The 20,558-nt window shown below is 35.6% G+C and overlaps 1 pseudogene; it reads left to right on the top strand.

Annotated features, from left to right (window-relative positions):
* Positions 1-18,744: 18,744 nt before the first annotated feature.
* On the top strand, positions 18,745-20,098 carry LOC123825265 (annotated as a pseudogene).
* The last annotated feature ends 460 nt before the right edge of the window (positions 20,099-20,558 follow it).

Raw genomic sequence — 20,558 nt, 5'->3', positions numbered from 1 at the left:
TCAGAGTACCCCCATTTCAAGTTGCATGCTGTTTCTTACCAGTATTTGAATTCTGTTCTTAATTATGTAAATATGCTAATACCACATTAGATGACATGGTTATTATCATTATTGAAAATATTTTTCTAATTATACATTTGTTTACCAACTTATTCTTTTCTTGCATCTAACATCATTCTTTTAAGATTATTTTTATTTTCTTTGACTAAATTCTGTAGAAGTTTCTTTAAGGCAAATTTATTGATAGTAACCTCTCTTTTTATTTTATCTGTAAATTTTATCATAACACTTCATATCTTAAGAGATGCAATTACTAAGTACACAGTCATCATTATTATTATTTGTGGTACTTGAAATAGTTTTAACTCTCTTATTTTTATTGAGAAGTGTACTTTAATATCTTCTTCCATGTAATCTTATATTCTAATCTGCTTGCTTTAAAATTATTTTCTTTTAGTTTTTACAGTTTCACTACTAGTCTGTTATATCAATTTTTTTTAAATTGATCCAGCTTGAAATGAGTCACATTTCTGAAATCTAGAACATGCTGTTCCAGATGGTTTCACAGGAGAATTCTACAAAGCACTTAAGGAAGAGCTAACCCCTGTCCTTCACAGACTATTCCAAAAAATCCAAAATTATGGAAGACTCCCAAACTCTTTTTCTGAGGCCAGCATCATCCTAACCCCAAAACCAGATAAAGACATGACAAAGAAAGAAAACTTCAGCCAATATTGCTAATGAATGTAGACACTAAAATCCTCAATAAAATATTGGCAAACCACATCCAAAAATACATTAAAAAGATCATACACCCTGCCTGGCTTAGCTCAGTGGACTGAGCGCGGGCTGCGAACCAAAGTGTTGCATGTTTGATTCCCAGTCAGGGTGCATGCCTGGGTTGCAGGCCATGACCCCCAGCAACCACACATTGATGTTTCTCTCTCTCTCTCTATCTCCCTCCCTTCTCTCTCTGAAAATAAATACATAAAATCTTAAAAAAAAGAACAGTCTTTAAAAAAAAATCATACACCATGACCAAGTGGAATTCAGTCCATGGATGCAAGAATGGTTCAATATTCACAAATCAGTAAATGTAATATACCACATAAATAAAAGCAAAGACAAAAATCACATCATCGTATCAATGGAGAAATAGCATTTGATAAGGTACAACACCCATTTATGATAAAAACACGCAGTAAAGTGGGAATAGAGAGAGCATTCCTCAACATAATAAAGGCCATATATGAGAAACCTACAGCCAACATCATACTCAATGGGCAAAAACTAAAATCTTTTCCACTAAGATCAGGAACAAGACAAGATTGTCCACTTTCACCACTTCTATTCAATATAGTACTGGAAGTTTTAGCCACAGTGGTCAGACAAGAAAAAGAAATAAAAAGCATCCAAATCGCAAAGGAGGAAACAAAACTGTCACTGTTTGCAGATGACATGACAGTGTACATAGAAAATCCTGTAGACTCGGGCAAATAGCTGATTGACCTAATAAATGAAATCATCAAAAAGCAGGATACAAAGTCAATATCCAGAAATCAAAGGCATTTCTGTACACCAAAAATGAAACAGCAGAAGCAGAAATCAAGAAAAAAAATCCCATTTGAAATAGCAAAAAGAAAAATCAAATACCTAGGAATAAATCTAACCAAGGACATAAAAGACCTGTACACAGAAAACTACACAACACTGAAGAAATAAATCACGGAAGACACAAAGAAATGTAAACATACACCGTGTTCATGGCTGGAAGAATTAACATCATCAAAATGTCCATACTACTCAAAGCAATTTACAGATTCAATGCCATACCTATTAAAGTACCAATGGCATATCTCACAGACATAGAACAAACACTTCAAAAATTTATATGATGTTGGGAACTTCCCTGCCTGGTATCAGAAGCTGTAATCCCCACCAAGGCTAAGGCTGAGGGAGTGGCCTTGGACCACAAGCTAGCAAGGAGACAAAGGTTTATCTCCCTGACAGGAGCACTGCTTCTGCTGCTTCATTCATAACTGAACCCCAATGCTTGGTCGGTTAGCCAATGATGGATAAGGTTCCCCAAGGGGGGAATGATCTAAGACAGGCACAGTCACGTGGGAGGACCCCAAGAAAGGACTTTGGGGGCTACAGCAAAAGGGGGTGATGGACCCTCGCTCTTCAGCTTTGAAGTAGCCTGAGTCCTCATTGTCGGAGAGAAAATCTCCTTATCTCTTGGTTGCCTTAGTTCCCTTACTGCACCTAAGCCTGAAACAATGACAGGGTGGTGCAGTTCGTGCTGAAAAGCCTGGGTTCCTTGGGTGATCAGGCCTAAGAAAGAATATGTAAAATCCTGTGAAACCTGCTTTGTTTAGAATGCTCTCAGTTGAATGATAAGGGTCCAAGGAAGAAGTAAGTTTGTTCTTTAAAGTTTTACAGCTCTTTGACCCTGACTCAGAATAGGCCCTCAGACTTCCTTGTTATCTACTTGTTTGATCCTTACTTCCTAGAAATGAGTAATGAACTTTACCTGAACTCTTATTCAAACGAAACCAAAACAAAGCCTCTCTGGAGGGGGAACGAGGCCTTCTCCCCACCAGAGAGAGGATGGCCAAGCGGCACCCTCCAGGAGAGGGGGTGGCCAAGCAGCACCCTCCAGGAGAGAGGGTGGCCAAGGCGCTCCCCACGTGAGGAGTGGCTCTTCTGTTCTTATTCCCCCACAGGACCTGGTTGTCTCTGTGTATGTTTTTAGCATGTTTCAACGAGCATCCAGAGCTGAGATGGATACTGCAGGATGGTATTCTCCACAATATGGAACCATAAGTGACCCTGAATAGCTACTGCAATTTTGAGAAAGAAGAGCAAAGTAGGAGGGGTCACAATTCCTGATACCAAACTCTATTACAAGGCCACTGTAATCAAAACAGCCTGGTACTAGCATAAAAACAGGCACATGGACCAGTGGAACAGAACAGGGAGCCCAGAAATAAATCCAAGTCTCTATGAATTAATATTCAACAAAGGGGCAGCAACATAAAATGGAGTAAAAATAGCCTCTTCAACAAATGGTGTTGGGAGAACTGGACAGCTACATGCAAAAAAATGAAACTCAAGCACCAACTTACACCATACACAAAAATAAATTCAAGGTGAATAAACTATTTAAATATAAGCTGTGACATCAGTAAAGTCCTAGAGGAGAACATAGGCAGCAAAATCTCATATTTCATGCAGCAACATTTTTACTGATATGTCCCCAAGAGCAAGGGACATAAAGGAAAGAACAAACAAATGGGATCTCATCAAAATAAAAAGCTTCTGCACAGCTAAAGAAAGCAGTATTAAAATAAAAAGAGAACCAACTGTATGGGAAAACATATTTGCCAATGATACCTCAGACAAGGGTTTAATCTCCAAAATATATAAAGAACTTATATGACTCCACTCTAAGAAGGCAAGCAACCTAATTAAAAAATGGGCAAAGGACTTGAACAGACACTTCTCCAAGGAGCACACACAGAGGATCCAGAGACACATGAAAAGATGCTCAATATCGCTAGCTATCAGAGAGATGCAAATTAAAACCACAATGATATACCACTTCACACCAGTCAGAATGGCCATCATAAACAAATCAACAAACAACAAGCGTTGGAGAGGTTGTGGAAAAAAGGAGATCCTAGTGCACTGTTGGTGGGACTGCAGACTCGTACAACCACTATGGAAAACAGTAAGGAACTTCCTCAGAAAACTAAAAATGGATCTGCCTTTTTACCCAGCAATTCCACTGCTGGGACTATACCCTAAGAATCCTGAAACACCAATCCAAAAGAACCTATGCACCCCAATGTTCATAGCAGCACAATTTACAATAGCTAAGTGCTGGGAGCAACCTAGGTGCCCATTAGTAAATGAATGGATAAAAAAACTATGGTACATTTACACAATGGAATTCTGTGCAGCAGAAAGAAAGAAGGAGCTCCTACCCTTTGCAAAAGCATGGATGGAGCTGGAAAACATTATGCTAAGCAAAACAAGCCAGACCGTGAAAGACAAATACCACATGATCTCACCTTTAACAGGAACCTAAACAACAAAACAAACAAACAAGCAAAATATAGTCAAAGACACTGAAATAGAGGGCAGGCTAACAGTGACAAGAGGGGAGAGGGGAGGGAATTTCAGAGGAGAATGTGAAGGGTTTACAGGAACAAATATAAAGGACACCTGGACAAAAACCAAGGGGGATGGAAATGGGAAGGAAGTGGGAGGGATAGGTGGGTGGGCTCGAATGGGAGTCAAGCACAGAAAACTGTACTTGAACAATGATTAAAATAGAATAAAAATAAAAATTAAAAAATATGCTTCTCCAATACTTTGTAATGGTAATGGAGAACCACTGAATTTTTACAGCAACATCTTATATTAGTTATTCTATAACTATGTGTTTATTAGCTTCAGTCTATTATTGTATTCTATTATGAAATAAGATTCTTATCTCTTTCTAGTAAAGCATTTCCATCTAAATCAACTAATCTGTTTCAGAGTATGAAAGATCATTTATACCTCATATGAAAGCTCAGTAAATGTAGATTATTTTATCAATTGCTTTGTTCTCTAACAAAATGACTGTTGCATAGGAGTCATCTAGTAAATTTTTATTGAATTTATATAAATGTATACTGTTGGAAAAGCAGGAGGAAAGAAGGAATGAATGAAGAGAAGGAAGGCAGGTAAAGAAGGCAGAAGGCAGGTTGTGGCATAGTACTCAGATGAATAAAAGTCCTTAGTTCATACAATATATGATTACTTAATAAAATGTTTAATATTGATTTCCAAGTTAATTGCTCAGATAGAAAATTTATAGCTACCAGAGAGCATAATAACCTCTCCATTGTTCATTTATTAATTCTATCATATAAATATATATTCCTTTACCTAATGGATTATGTTGGTTGTACATAGGTTAAAATGTTTAATAAATGAAAGTATAAAGAAGGACTCAAAAATTTCTCATTACAAAGTGCTATGTCTTTTGGCTATTATATTAAATCCACATGGTATGATGTGATGGTGTTAAGAAAAGTAGTATATAGCCAGGGCTCTACTTTTTTATTTATCTACTACCTATCAATAGTCATTATATTCTCCTATTCTCCTTAATTGTTCATCAATATTCATAGTTCATAAATAATAATTGATGACTTGACTGATAAAACAAGACCCTTTATTAGGATATAGCCTGTTTAGACTCACTTCTATTTAGTTTAATAATAAATACATTCTCAATCTAATATTTGATCTTAAAATTCTAGAGATATTCTGGAGACTCTTAAATGGTTCACACACATCTGTGTTTTACTAGACTGCCTGTGGCTTATTTTTTTAGGAATTGACTCCTATAGGTTATATACAAGTCTGTAGAGGGATGTGAATTTTATATATATATATACACACACAGACTAATAACATACTTAGTTCATGTCTGTTAAATCTAAAACAGAATTCTAAAATTCTATCACTGCCAAAAGTCAACTGAATGATTGAATGATTTTGGGGTGGTGATATGACCTTATTCCAATGTTTACAAGATATTCTACCATGTATCGAGTCAGATTCTACAATTGCATGTTGGAATGTGTCCTGATATACCATTAGTAACTCTGGGTTGACAATTCTGTACACATAGCTGGAATCCACCTTACTTTAAATAGAAACAAATTTTGTCAGTGGATTAAGAAATTTCAGATTTTTAAGTACCCAGTTAAAAAAGAAGCAAATGAAAGAGAGAGAGAGAGAGAAAGAGAGAGAGAAAATAAATAAATAATTAAATAAAAAAATAAATAAATTCTGTCATTTCTTTTTTTTGGTGCCTGTGGTAACTTTGATTGTAAGCTCTTATTCTGTTATATACTTATTGAGTAGGTACAATTGTATAGGTACAATTTGTAGTTCAATAGTAAGCAATAATGACAATTCCAATTTTAACTCAGTTCAAGCATAATTTACTATCCTCTATTCCATTGAGTCAATTAAGAAACTAGTAAATTAACTTTTAAAATATTTTACACTTAAACTTCCCCCCAAATTAACCATAAATTTATGATCATTACTTTTTAATATATTTTTCAAGATTATGTTAAAACTAGAAATTCCTCTTCAAAAACTAATAATAATGGTCATATGTAAACTATGTTTTAGTATTTATTAATTTTATGTTTCTTATTTTAGTTCTGTGAGGTGGATTGACATCATCAAACTTTTTTTTGCTAAAGTCACTGATATTTATAAAAGTTCATAATGTGTCCAAAGTCATACATCCCTCACACAGAGAGAGCACTTTAATTCAGACCTTAGGATTCTAAATCCATAGTACTATCTGCAACATGCTTATTATATTTATTTAATAAACTTCAATAGCTTTGCATCACACTATTCATTGTATTGTTTGACTGAGGGAATGCGGTCAAAATGTGTATGGCCCATGTTTAGAAAAATCATTTTTTTCCAAAAATATGTATATTTTTTAATATTTTATTTATTTATTTTTAGAGAGGGAACGGAGAGAGAAAGAGAGAGAGAAAGATCAATGTGCGGTTGTTGGGGGCCATGGACTGCAACCTAGGCATGTGCCCTGACTGGGAATCGAACCTGTGATGTTTTGGTTCACAGCCCGTGCTCAATCCACTGAGCTATGCCAGCCAGGGCCAAAAAATATATTTTTAATAATTTGTAAAACCCATGCATTTATAGATAGATCTTTGTTAATTATGCCTACTATGTTTATTATAATAGAGGATTTCAGTTTTTATGATTCTATCATCTATTATAAGAGTTACAATGTTTATAAAAGGCATTTATAACATTTAAATATATTCTTTATTTTTCTTTCTTCTTATAAGAAAAATCTGAGTGTTTTCTCCAAGGGATTGCAAAGACTGGAAAAAAAATAGTTTTCCATTCCGTCCCTTTTTTTTTTTCCTCAAGCATTTGGCATTAGAGGCTTTTCTGGAGTTTTGTTTCTATGGAAGCACTTTGGATCATAATTTATGAGGTAGGCTGAATCAGATAATAATGTATGCCGTTTATACTTTATCATACTCACATAGCTTTATGGGTGTGTACCTTAGAGGCGCAGAGGCAAATTTTTATTAACACATGTTTATACATAATTGACCAATTGGGAAGTGGTAAGAAGTAATGGCAGTGATTTACATAGACTAAGAAATGTCTTAGAGCACCTCACCCTGTCTGGAGCCCCCACTGTGACAGATGAGCCAGTGCCTGTGGGGGATGACAGCATGCTATTTATGGCATTTCCTTCTGAGACAATTAAGTAACATATGCCAAGACCATGGGGATTATCTTTGAGCTACACAGTATGTAACTCTATCTAAAGAGAAATATAATATTTTATAAATTTGACAAACCATAAGAAAGCTTAAATTGATTCACCCATTTTAATAAATGCAATAACTTTCTGATGCCTTAATATGATTTATTTTCTGATAAGGGTATGTTATAAAAGATTAACATATGCATGTATTATTCAGAAAATATGGCATATTTATTTTGTTGGATCACGATGTTTAAAATGAACTCTTACACAGGCTACTTATTTTAACAGCTGCTTTCCCTTCATGTATTCAAACCAAACCAAATGGAAAAGTTGGTTCACTGTAGAAATAAAAGGTAATTTCTTATGGTAGAACTGTGCTATTACTCAGCATGCTATAGTTTGGAAAAGACAGTGGGTTGACTGAGGCTAACAAGGGGAAAGAAAGAGAGGATTTAGATACGACTGTTGTAACTGTCTTTGGTGATGTAGTTGAAGTTGAACAATGCTGAGTTTATTAGGAGCATTGATATGACCCAAACTATGGCCTGAAGGCACTTTAGATTTATCATCCCCATTTTATTATTGAGGCCTAGAGAGATTTATCTAAAAGTTTAAGTTTCAGGGGGAAGTTAATTATAAATGAGAGAAAATACATTAGAAAATGATAGGAATAGAAGGCCTGTTAAGAATAAGAAAACTCACCTGGCCAGTGTGGCTCAGTTGATTTGAGCATCGTCCCACAGACCAAAAGTTGTGGGTTGATTCCCAGTCAGGGGACATATCTAGGCTGTGAGTTCAATCCTCAGTTGGGGTGTGATGCATACAAAAAGGCAACCAATAGATGTTTCTCTTTCACATCTGTCTCTCTCTCTCTCCCTCTCTCTCTCTCTCTTCCCTTCCTCTCTGTCTAAAAGCAAGGCAACTGTCCTCAAATGATGATGACACAAACAAACAAAAAGATAAGAAAAATAAAAGAAAGAAAAGGTGGATGCTAACAAAAAGAATAGAACCTATTAAAATGTGAATAATTTGAAATGATAGTAAGCATAACGATTTATAGAGCAACTAAAAGAGATTGATGGTGTAACTGTGGAAAGTAGCAGAGATCATAGGTTGTTAAGATTTAGTAGAAAGCCAATTCAGTGTCTCTGAGGTAGAAAGACCTGAAGAGAGCATGCCGTTCACAGTAGTAGTTTTGTTGATGATTAATATGATATTTGGGATGAAATGATTTAAAAATCGCCACTAGATTGTTTAAAGTAGGTCTTTAGTCTGGTTTTGGGGTATCTCTTTAACAGTTATTCAAATTTTCCCATGATATCAGGCTCATTCTGATGGAAAGAACTTTGCCTAGGATCTGTCCTTACATACTCAGTGTGGCTAATGCATCTGTGCTTTTATTTGTTGAACTTTCCAGAATTCCTTTAAAGCAGAAAGCAAAGGAGATCTGATTATAATCAATAAAGTGCTGAGGGAATGCACATGATGTTTAGGTTTATGCCCAAAGCCAAATTTTAATTCTTTTGATTAATTGACCATTTAATAACTGAATATTAAACTATTAGATAAAATAAAACTCACAGCTTTCAACTCCTATATTGGAATTATTGTAATTCCATTTATTTCATGGCACTGTTAGAAATGTTCCTCTAAATTAACATATCTTCTTTCTTGGAAATTACTTACCTGTTTTGTTTCTAATATGTGTATGTTTGAGCCCAGAAAGTATATCTTAACTTATGTTTGCATATTTGCATCCCTTTTTCTAAATGGCATATCAGCAACTTTTCCATCAGTCCTCCCAAACACCCTGTAAACTAGGGAATGATACTTAACATTAAGAAATATTTCCAGCAAAACCACAAAGACTATTCAAACATCAACCACCATTCTAAAATGGCAAACAAATATTGGATACATATGGAAAATTAGTAAAAATCCAGAGACATAAAAATAAATGAAAAATTTGTACTATTGAGAAAATTATTTATTTTGATTTGTTATATGGCCACAATTTAAGTTAAACATTAAAAATACATAATGGAATACTATACAGCAGAAAGAGCCTCTCTCTCTTAACTCAGCAATTCCATTTCTAGAAATGTGTCCTATAGAAATTTTGGTTGCACTGCACAAATATAAAAATATATAAAGATTCACTAAGGTATTGTTGTTCATATCAAAAACTGGAAACAACCCAAATGTCCAGAAATAAGGTAAAAGTTTGTTGAATTTGCTATATTATCATAATAAAATAATATGAAGCTTTTAAAGGAAGTTGAATATATTTTATTTTTTTAAGATTTTATTTACTTATTTTTAGACAGAGGGGAAGAGAGGGAGTAAACGAGAGAAGCATCAGTGTGTGGTTGCCTCTCATATGCTCCCTACTGGGGACCTGGCACACAGCCCAGGCCTGTGTCCTGATTGGGAATCAAACTAGTGACCTGATGGTTCTCTGGCTGGTGCTTAATTCACTATGCCACACCAGCTGAGGCAGAAATTGAATATATTTTAATGTACTGATTTAGAAAGATAGAAAAAATTTGTCATAAGGTAAGAACACCAACCAACACTACATATAATTATATGAAATATATGTGTATTTTTGTATATGCAAACAAAATATTCTATAGACATATACAAAAATGTGAAACAATTTTTGTTGAGAAAAATATTAATTGGCTACATTTATTTATTTACATTTATGTATTTTGAAAACTTTTTCAAATATATGGTATTACCCTTAGAATCAGAAATATAGACAAATCACAGATTCTCCCTTTTGAATATGTAAAGTCACACATGCATGAAGTTTAAAAAGGTCATATGTAAAGTGGAAAGCAGATTATAAGACAAAGGGCAAAACGTAGTTCCGATTTTGTTCTCAAAAACAAGGCTTATTTTAAAAACAGATCAGCAAGGTATAATAAAAATTTAGCAATATTTATTACTGAAGGGGATTTGTGATTTTTATGCTTTTTGTATTTAAATGTTTTTAAATAAAACTATGCTGTTTTGGCCCCAGCCAGGTAGCTCACTTGGTTAGAGGGTCTTCCTGATATGCGGAGATTATGGGTTTGATCTCTGGTCAGGGCACATGTAAGAAGTAAACAATGAATGCATAATTAAGTGGAATAACAAATTAATGTCTCTCTGTCTGTGTCTCTCTTTCTCCCTCTCTCCCTTATAAATCAATCAATAAAAATTTTAAAAACAACTATGTTGTTTATAAAGTTAGAAAAAGACATAATAATATATTAATTGACAAATGACTCAGCTATTAATATATATGTATAGTACCAGCATCTATTTCCATCCTCCAATAGATTTCTCTTCCCAAATTTCTTAAAATAATCTACAATATATTTTTTTTAATTAACAGTCTTGGTAAATAAGGTGCCATGTGTTATGATGAGTTATTACACATGGAAATAAAAGTGGTCATATAAAAAGCAGAGAGAAAAAACAAAGTTCTCAATATAGTATATGCAAGAAAGCTATCAAGAATGAGGGAATATTGCCAGGAGGACTAAACATGTGAAATCAACAAATACACAGAAAAAATGATGGATCTGAAATAGAAAAATTGCTCTAAATTCTATTTTCAAAAAAGCAGTCTTGCTTCTCCAATTCTAATTTCAATATCAAGAAAAGGAGCAGCAGGCCACAGAGACATGTCACCCTAAGACCTGTGTGAACAAAAAGTAATTACTATCCAAGTGGTCACCTATGTGAGTGAGAGAATAGTAGGTCACTAGAGATTCCATAATAGGTTTAAAGAAAAACAAAGAAAAGAAAGCTCTGTGAAGGACAGATGCTTTACATTCACCAACATCAAAACAAGACATCATTTGAAAGTCTGGGCAAGACTTAACTCTTGGTTAAGTTCTATATCTAAAAACCTTAAAGCAAAACCTGTAGGCCAAGCTGCCCACTCCATCCTTATAGGGAGCTTGTTAGACATGCATCCCATGTATGGGGTATTCTATTTTGCAAATATTTTAATAAACTGTCAAGGAAACCAAACCTGACTACCCATAATAACCAATTGAGTCTATCTTTCAAGAATATGAATATTACAGAAACAAATCTCTTAAAAGAAAAAGGTTGAAATGAGCATGTAGAATAGCATCAGGAAATATACACATCAGTTAAAAACAAAATAATAAGTAACATCAAAATATTTGAGAAAATTTGAAAAACTCGTAATTTTAAAATATTTCCATATAATATCTATTTTAATTTATTCACAATACACACAAAATATTTACATAAAATAAACTCAATGTAAATATCAGATAATGAATACTAAATCATAATTGTATATTGCTGGTATGTTCAAGAAACTTGGAAGATACACTCTCAGCAGTTTTATAAAGACATGGTTCTCTCTTTTTTAATGAGGAAATGGAGTAAGAAGGCAAACATTGAAGATAACGGCAAAATGAATAAAGACAAGGTCAGAAAATAAATGTTTACATATATACATGTATCAATAACTCACACACATGTAGATATAACTATATACCAGACTGTTCTCAGCACATTTTAAATACTGAATTATTTTATTCTTATGTTACTCCTAGAATTAATCATTTAAAAATATTTTTCCTTATTTTTTAACTTATTTTAACTTATTCACAATGTGCATTAGTTAAAAACAATAAATGGCATCACAAATATTTGAGACTTTTTTAAAAATAGGAGCAGTCTGCAATAAAAAAGGAAACATTCTGAAAGCTAAGACTAGAAAACAAAAATTCCTGTGTTCTTTGCAGCATTATTTCCAGTAGCCAACACATACAAACAACCTTTGTATCCTTACATGGATGAGTGGATAGAGGAGATGTGCCACATGCATCCAGTGGAATACTGTTCACCGATAAAATGTTGAAATATTGGCATTTGTGGATAGTTGGATCTTGAGAGTGTTATGCTAAGTAGAATAAGTCAGATGGAAATTATAATAACCATATGATTCTGTCATGGTGGAATATAAAACAAAAAACAACAAATTAACACATAAAACAAACAAACAAAAAACCCTCATAGATACTAACAACAGAATAGTGGTTAGCAGAAGGGAAGGTGGTTGAGGGGAGGAAAAAAGAGGGTCAAATATATGATAATGAAAAGAATGTAGACTGTGAGCTGTGAATATATAATTGAGTATACGGTTGTATTACAATATTGTACACCTGAAATGTATGTGTTGTTAAAACAATGTACTCCATTAAATTTAATACAAATAAATCCTAAATAAAATAAAAATTATAATAAAATCTCAATAATAAAACAGAGTTACTTGACAAGATAAATTTTTGTATTGAAAAGGTTATTTAATGCCAAGCAGGCTAAATATAGATATCTGAAATTTTTCAAATTACTAAAAGCTTTCTAAGACAGGGAAACATGTGAATAAGGGTTATAGTTCTTATGAAGTATAGGAGGAACAATAATATCTTGAAACAAGACCCTATAAAACAATTACAACTAAAACACCGTTTAATTAAAGTAAATTAAAATAGAAGAGCAAAATAAAAGCATCTACTTTGAGAATTCCGTACAGTATCTCCTTCCAAATTTATTTCTGAAATAATTATTTAAAATGCACTGTAGGGAAGTTGAAAAAATACATACAGGTGAGAGGAATGTGTGAAGTTCAAGAAACAAAGCATAGAGAGGTAAAAAAAGTACTAAATGATTTCAACATTTACAACAAAAAACACATTAACCTATTGTCTCTGCCACAGACTAAGCAAATATATTGCCACAAATAAAACTTTAATAAACTCATTATACAAAGAGTTTATTAAAAACGGCAAAGAACCCATTGGATATATTTTAATTATTTAATGTATCAATTTATTTGACAAGAAACACACACGGCTGTAAAAAATAAACATGTTAAAACTTAGTAATAACTTGGATATACAAACAAAAACAATGTATTTTCATATTATTCATGACATTCTGGAACAAAATTAAATGTATGTGACAGTATCCACTGTAGGGAAAAAGGCACTCAATATGGGAAGAGTGAAATTAGTTAAGATTCTTCAAAATATATACCAATATTTACAATACACATATTTTCAACCTTGGAGCTATACTTCTAGGTATCCACCAATGTAAATATAAATGCATGCACAATGATATCAATTTCTGCATTGATTTCAATAAACAAGTATTGGATGCCACCTTAGCCTCTCACAAGTTAAATTAATGATATTTCATTAATCCAATAGAATAAATCCATGTGAATTACAGTTAGATCTGTATGTACTTAAATGAAAACATCTTTAAAAAGATCATTAACTAAATAAAAGCAATCCAAAACTGAATATCTACTTTATGATGTCATGTAATGTTGCGCGTGGGTCACCGGCCAGCAGTGACCACGGAACGCTGTGGATGGCTCGACGATAAACACGCGAGAAAAAACATGCACAGAGACAGACTAGTTTCTGTGGAGAAGTAGGGACGAAATGGCCACCCCCCCTAGTGGGGGAGCGGGCTGATTTACCGTCCATACCTGCTTTTATTAGGCTCATTTTGCATAATAATTCAGGTAAAGTACAGTACTCATTAGGGGGAAGTAAGGAACTATAGAAAACAAAGAACTCTGCTGGTCTATTGAGTTGGGGGTCAAAGAGCTGTAAGACTGAGGAACAAAATAACTTCCTCCTAAGACCCTTCTCATTCAACTGAGAGCATTCTAAACAAAGAAGGTTTCACAGTAATTTACATGTTCTTTCTTAGGCCTGATCACCCTGGGGAATCCGCACTTCTCAGTACCGAGCTGCACCACCCTGTCATTGTTTCAGGCTTAGGTGGAGCAAGGGAACTAAGGCAACTGAGAGATAAGGAGATTTTCTTCCAGACGCTGAGAACTCAGGCTATGTCAAAGCCGAGGAGCGAGGGTCCATCACCCCCTTTTGCTGCAGCCCCCCAAGTCCTTCTTTTGGGGGGGGCCTCCCAAAGTGATCGTGCCTGGCTTAGGTCGTTCCCCCCGTGGGGAATCTTACCCATCTTTGGCTAACCGACCAATCTTTTTGGGGTTCAGTTATGAATAAAGCAGCAGAAGCAGCATTCCTGCCAGGAAGATAAGCTTTTATCTCCTTGCCGGCTTACGGTTCCAAGGGCATTCCCTTAGCCTTAGCTAGGCGGGGGTTTCAGCCTCTGATACCAGGCAGGGCGGTTCCCAACAAAGTAAAATAATAAACGTAGCTATAGTTTTAAATGTTCTTAGATAATATTGACTAGGAATTCAGATTTAGCTTCTTGCAACAGGCAACGTAAATGACATTCACGTAAGAAAGATAGGAGCTTATTATTCTGCCACAGAGAAAGAACTGCAGAACAAAACCATTCAGCATTAGAACATTATCAGGAGAATACAGCCTTTTTGGGTTTGTTTGCTTGTTCTTTTTTTTTCCCTCCTTTTTTCTGGTTAGGTGTGGCCCTTATCATTGTGTTCACAGGACAGGTTGGAGCCATCCCCGGCCCACAACCTCAAGCACCTTTAAACAGACCTTCTGGAAAGAAAGGAAAAGGTTGAAGGGATTATGCCTCTGGGTTAGTTTCACTTGAAGAAATTTCCCAAAGCTTAACATAACCAGAAAACATCACACCCATGTTCACAAAGAAGTTGGGGGGAAATTTTATTCTTTATCTTGAGAGGTTGAATACTAGAGAAACCTCAGTCTCTCTACACATAGTGTATAAGAAAGTAAGCAAAAAATAAAGGACTGGGCAGTTATCACCAACAATAAACATCAATTGCATCTGATAAAATATTGGATTATTAGGGTTAGAGGTCAGGAGGAGGATGGAAAGTGTCAAGACATCAAGAAAAAGTACTTTTGGGCTGGCTGGCATAGTTCAGTGGATTGAGCTTGGGCTGCGAACCCAAGTGTTGCAGGTTCGATTCCCAGCCAGGGTACATGCCTGGGTTGCAGGCCACGGCCCCCAGCAACCGCACATTGATGTCTCTCTCTCTCTCTCTCTCAAAATAAATAAATAAAATATTTAAAAAAAAAAAGAAAAAATACTTTTGCCCTGGCTGCATAGCTCAGTGGATTGAGCACAGGCCTGCAAATCAGAGGATCACCAGCTCAATTACCAGTGTAGGGCAAATGCCTAGGTTGCAGGCCAGGTCCCCAGTGTGGGGGGGCATGTGAGGGGCAACCACACATCGATGTTTCTATCTCTCTCTTTCTCCTTCCCTTCCCCTTTCTGTAAAAATAAATAAAATCTTTAAAGAAAAAAAGACTCAACTTAAAAAAAAATTAAATTTTATTCTATATTTTTGTTGAAAAACTTTGCAACAAAAATAGCTTTTGTATTGCTTACATAGCACAAAAATAAGTAATTATATTGTAGAAATTTTGTCTTTAGAAAAAAAATCCAGAGATAATTAAAATCATAAAATTCCATTGCATTTGACAAAATATATTATGTGTAATTGTATATTTTTTAAGATTTTATTTACTTTATTTTTAGACAAGGGAGAGAGAGAGAGAGAGAAATGCGTAGTTGCCTCTTGCACTCCCCCTACTGGGGACCTGGCCTGCAACCCAGGCATGTACCCTAACTGGGAATCAATGCAGCGACACTTTGGTTGGCAGGCCAGCACTGAATCCACTAAGCCACACCAGCCAGGGCCTAATTTTAACAACATGTACACACAATCATACACATAATGTACCTATTGGATTCACATTAAAAACAGAAATGGCCTCAGCTTTTGAAAAAAATATGCTATATCAACATACTTCATGGCAGATAGTATCTACCACCAGGTAATCTTTCCTAACTTAAAAGAAATAAAAACAACTCTATTGTCAATGAGTTTTAAAGATATAAAGATGTATTATTCAAGTTTCTTAAATAAAAGGTCATTATGATACAGAAGATCAGGCCAGAAGGTTGGGCAGAGGAGGAACTGGGAGATGGCAGGGCCCAAAGGCAACTTGGGAAAGGCTGCGTTCCTTGGAATGAAGGAGGGATAGCAGGAAATGGCTGTGGCTAATGCAGCAGTGTCCATTGCTCTAGTAACTGAGCTAGTGCCACACATAATGACAGATTTCTCTACTCTCAGGCGAAGATGTGGTAGGAGGTGACCTTTGCCAGGAGTCTGCCGGGTGGGGGTTGGGGCGGGTGGCAGGGTGATTGACAGAGGGGAAAAGCCCTCCTACTCCCTCCCAGAACATGGTGGCAGGGGGAGGTAATCTGGCCAGGAAAAACATGAGATTGGCTGGGAAATCTGAACCTTTCTAAAGCACATGGAAACTTGGGCCAGGAGATTTAAACAGAAGGAGGGCAGATACTTGGCCCTTCTCTTCCTCTGGGATCCACAGGGGCATGTGTACCTGAGCGCTGGCAGTACCTAGGCAAGTGCCGGGTGTAGTAATTGGAGCTCCTGAATGACTGTCTTCAGTGGTTGGCAGTGGACCCAGGTCCCCAGAGTGGGAAGCTGGCATAGTGATAGTAGTGCCTGCCTCACATGCACAGACTCCAGGAAGGAACCCTGAAGCCAGAGAAGTATCTGTTTAGCATCCTCAGTCTGCCAATAAGGGCTGACCAGGATTTCTAGACACTGTTTCTGGTTCCGGGAGCACCTGTGTGTTGTCTGTGTCAAATTAATAAAGACCTTTTTCCTTCCCCACCAACCTTTGTTTTATGCTCATGTTTGGCTGTGGGCAATCGAGCCACACTTTTGTTCAGTAATAATTATGCTATTCTAAGCAGTTTTGCTGTGGAGGGAGGGTTAGGTACTCCTTGGTGTGGTAATTCCATATATAATGCCTCAACTAATTAATTAAGTACTTTTAGTTAATAATTTAATAATTTGTGACAATAAATATTTTTAAAAGCTGTATTCATGTTTTCAAAGTGAAGCCCAGACATTTTTAAAAAGTGCATTACAGTTTAATTTTATAATATTAGCTGTAATATATATGTAAAAGAAAATTAACTTAGATTGTCATAAACAGTTACCTCAGTATAAATTGTTAATTTTATTGTTAATCCCAGCACTGGGATTTTCTTTTCCATTTTTTTTGTTTGTTTGTTTGGTTGTTTTTTTTTTGCCACCTTGGTCTTTAACCTCTGGGACCAGTATAAATGTATAAAGGGTGTGATGATTAAAACGTAGAAAAGTATAACAAACTCACTGTACCTGTTTATTTCTCCTCTCCTACCCTAGTTCTCTTGAAACATTTATTTCTAAATGTTTCTCTATTTCCTAAACTTGTCTTCTAGACTTCTCAAGAATTTGTTAAAAAAAGAAATATAAAAGTAAGAAAATAGACTGGAGAGATTTCCATTGTTCATCCCACCCATCCTCAACATCACCCCAGGCCTTAATAAGTAACAAATGGAATAGAAGGCTTTAGCACAAGAATTACCTTTCTATTATTAACCTAAGAAGTGAGGATATTAAAAAACAAAAAACAAGAACAGAAAAGAAAAGAAAAAAAAATGCCCTGACTGGTATGGCTCAGTGTGTTGGGCATTTGTCCTGCAAGCCAAAATGTTGCCAGTTCAATTCCCTGTCAGGGCACATGCCTGGGTTGCACACCAGGTCCCTGGTTGGGAGTGTGCAAAAGGCAGCCAATCAATGATTCTCTCACACATTATTGTTTCTCTCCCTCTCTTTCTCCCTCCCTCCACCTCTCTCTAAAAATAAATGAAATTAAAAGAAAAGGAAATGAAGATAAACTTAAAGCCAAGAAAATTTGGAAATAACACATTATTAACCATGAGTAGAAGGATGAACTCTCTAGAATATGCTTAATAAGGCATAAGTATAAATAATAACTGTATGATTAGTTCTCAGAAGGGTAGAACAGACTAGGAAGTTGATATATTAATGAATTTTAAATTTAATTATACATTTTTTATTTTTTTTTCAGGTAGGAGGAGTGTGTGCATGTTTCTAGGTTTGTGAGCTGTTTACACAGAAGACACATGGGAATCTAAGACATTTCCTCTAACTGTGAGTATATTTTTAGAATAGCCTTAGTAATGCAATAGACATGGAAAATACTATTTTCATACCTTATCAAACTTTTTTTGTTAGAATTCTCCTAAATTTAACAACAAATATTTTCTTGCAATAACTACATTTATTTAGTAAAAATAGAAATAGGTTAAAAAAAAAAAGAAGAAGAAACAGCCTTGGCCCCTGATTCCTGACTGTAACTATTGTTTTCATTCTAGATTTTAATCATGGGATTGTCATTGTTCCCTGGGATAAAATGTTTCTGCAAGGGCATTTGAAGGTGATTTATTAGGGCAATGTTACATGCTTTAAGAATTGAAAGCAACTTCTTTGCAACATGTTTGCCCCCAGAACACAGGTGTCATGAAAACCACACAAAGTCAAACCCCAAATGGAAAAGACTCATATCAACACCATCGTCATTAGACATGTAGATTCTGGCAAGTCCACCACTACTGGCCATCTCATGTACAAACATGGTAGGATCAACAAAAGAACCATCAAAAAATTTGAGATAGAAGCTGCTGAGATGGGGAAGAGATTCTTCAAGCAATGCCAGGACCTTAGATAAACTGAAAGCTGAACCTGAGCATGGTATCACCATTGATATCTCCCTGTGAAAATCTGAAACCAGCAGGTATTATGTGACCATCATGGATGCCCCAGGACACAGAGACTTATCAAAAATATGATTCCAGACTCATCTCAGGCTGACTGTGCTGCCCTGATTGTTGCTGCTGGTATTGGTGAATTTGAAGCAGGTATCTCCAAGAATGGGCAAACCCGTAAGCATGCCCTTCTGGCTGTCACACTGGGTGTGAAACAACTGATTGTTGGTGTTAACAAAATAGATTCCACTGAGTCACCCTACAGCCAGAAGAGATATGAAGAAATTGTTAAACAACTCACCACTTACGTTAAGAAAATTAGCTACAACCCTGACACAGTATCATTTGGGCCAATTTCTGGTTGGAACAGCAACAACATGCTAGAGCCAGGTGCTAATATGCCTTGGTTCAAGGGACGGAAAGTCACCTTTAAAGATGGTGATGCCAGTGGAACCACGCTTCTTTAAACTCTGGATTGCATCCTACCACCAACTCATCCAACTGACAAGCCCCTGTGTCTACCCCTCCAGGTTGTCTACAAAATTGGTGGCATTGGTATTATCCCTTTGGGCTGAGACTGGTGTTCTCAAATCCAGCATGGTGGTGAACTTTGCCCCAGTTAATGTTAGAACTGAAGAAAAGTCTGTTGAAATACATCATGAAGTATTGATTAAAGCTCTTCTTGGGGACAAAGTGGGCTTCAGTGTCAAGAATGTGTCTGTCAAAGATGTTTGCCATGGCAATGTGACTGGTGACACAGCAAAAATGACCCACTAATGGAAGCAGCTGGCTTCACAGCTCAGGTGATTTTCCTGAACCATCCAAGCCAAAGCATTGCTGGATATGCGCCTGTGCTGGGTTGTCACACAGCTCATGCTGCTTGCAAATTTGCTGAGCTAAAAGAGAAGATTGATTGTTGTCCTAGAAAAAAGCTGAAAGATGACCTAAAGTTGTGAAATCTGGTGATGCTACAATCATCAATATGGTTCCTGGCAAGCCTAAGTATGTTGAGAGTTTCTCTGACTGTTCATGATGAGACAGACGATTGTTTTGAGTGTCATCAAAGCAGTGGACAAGAAGGCAGCTGGAGCTAGCAAAGTCACCAAATCTGCCCAGAAAGCTCAGAAAGCTAAATGAATATCACCCCCAATACCTGCCACCCAGTGTTAGTCAGTGGTGGAAGAATAGTCTCAGAACTGTTCATTTCAATAAGCCATTTAAGTATAATAGTAAAAAGCTAGTTAATGATTACAGTGCATTTTAAAACTTTCAGATTTAAAGGGGAATGTTTTTTGGACCATTTGTGTTTGAGTGGATGTGTGTGTGGCAGTTTTCAAGTTATTAGTTTTTAGAATCAGTACTTTTTAATGGAAACAACTTGACCAAAAATCCATCACAGAATTTTGAGACTCATTAAACAAACTTTAATGAGAGAAACAAAGTTTAATGAGAAAAAAAATCAAAAACATAAAATCTGTGATAAAAAATAAGAATACATATTTTAACAAATTGTTGATGAATTATGTTTTTACCAGTGCCCAATATTTTCAAGAGGAATCTGAGGAATTAAAAAAAGTATGATTTTATATTTTTATTA

Source organism: Phyllostomus hastatus, unplaced genomic scaffold, assembly GCF_019186645.2.
Source record: "Phyllostomus hastatus isolate PE091 unplaced genomic scaffold, TTU_PhHast_1.1 phas_contig_1, whole genome shotgun sequence".
Classification (NCBI taxonomy): Eukaryota; Metazoa; Chordata; class Mammalia; order Chiroptera; family Phyllostomidae; genus Phyllostomus; species Phyllostomus hastatus.
Note: the sequence above shows the minus strand (reverse complement) of the source record. Positions and strands in the feature narration are given on the sequence as shown.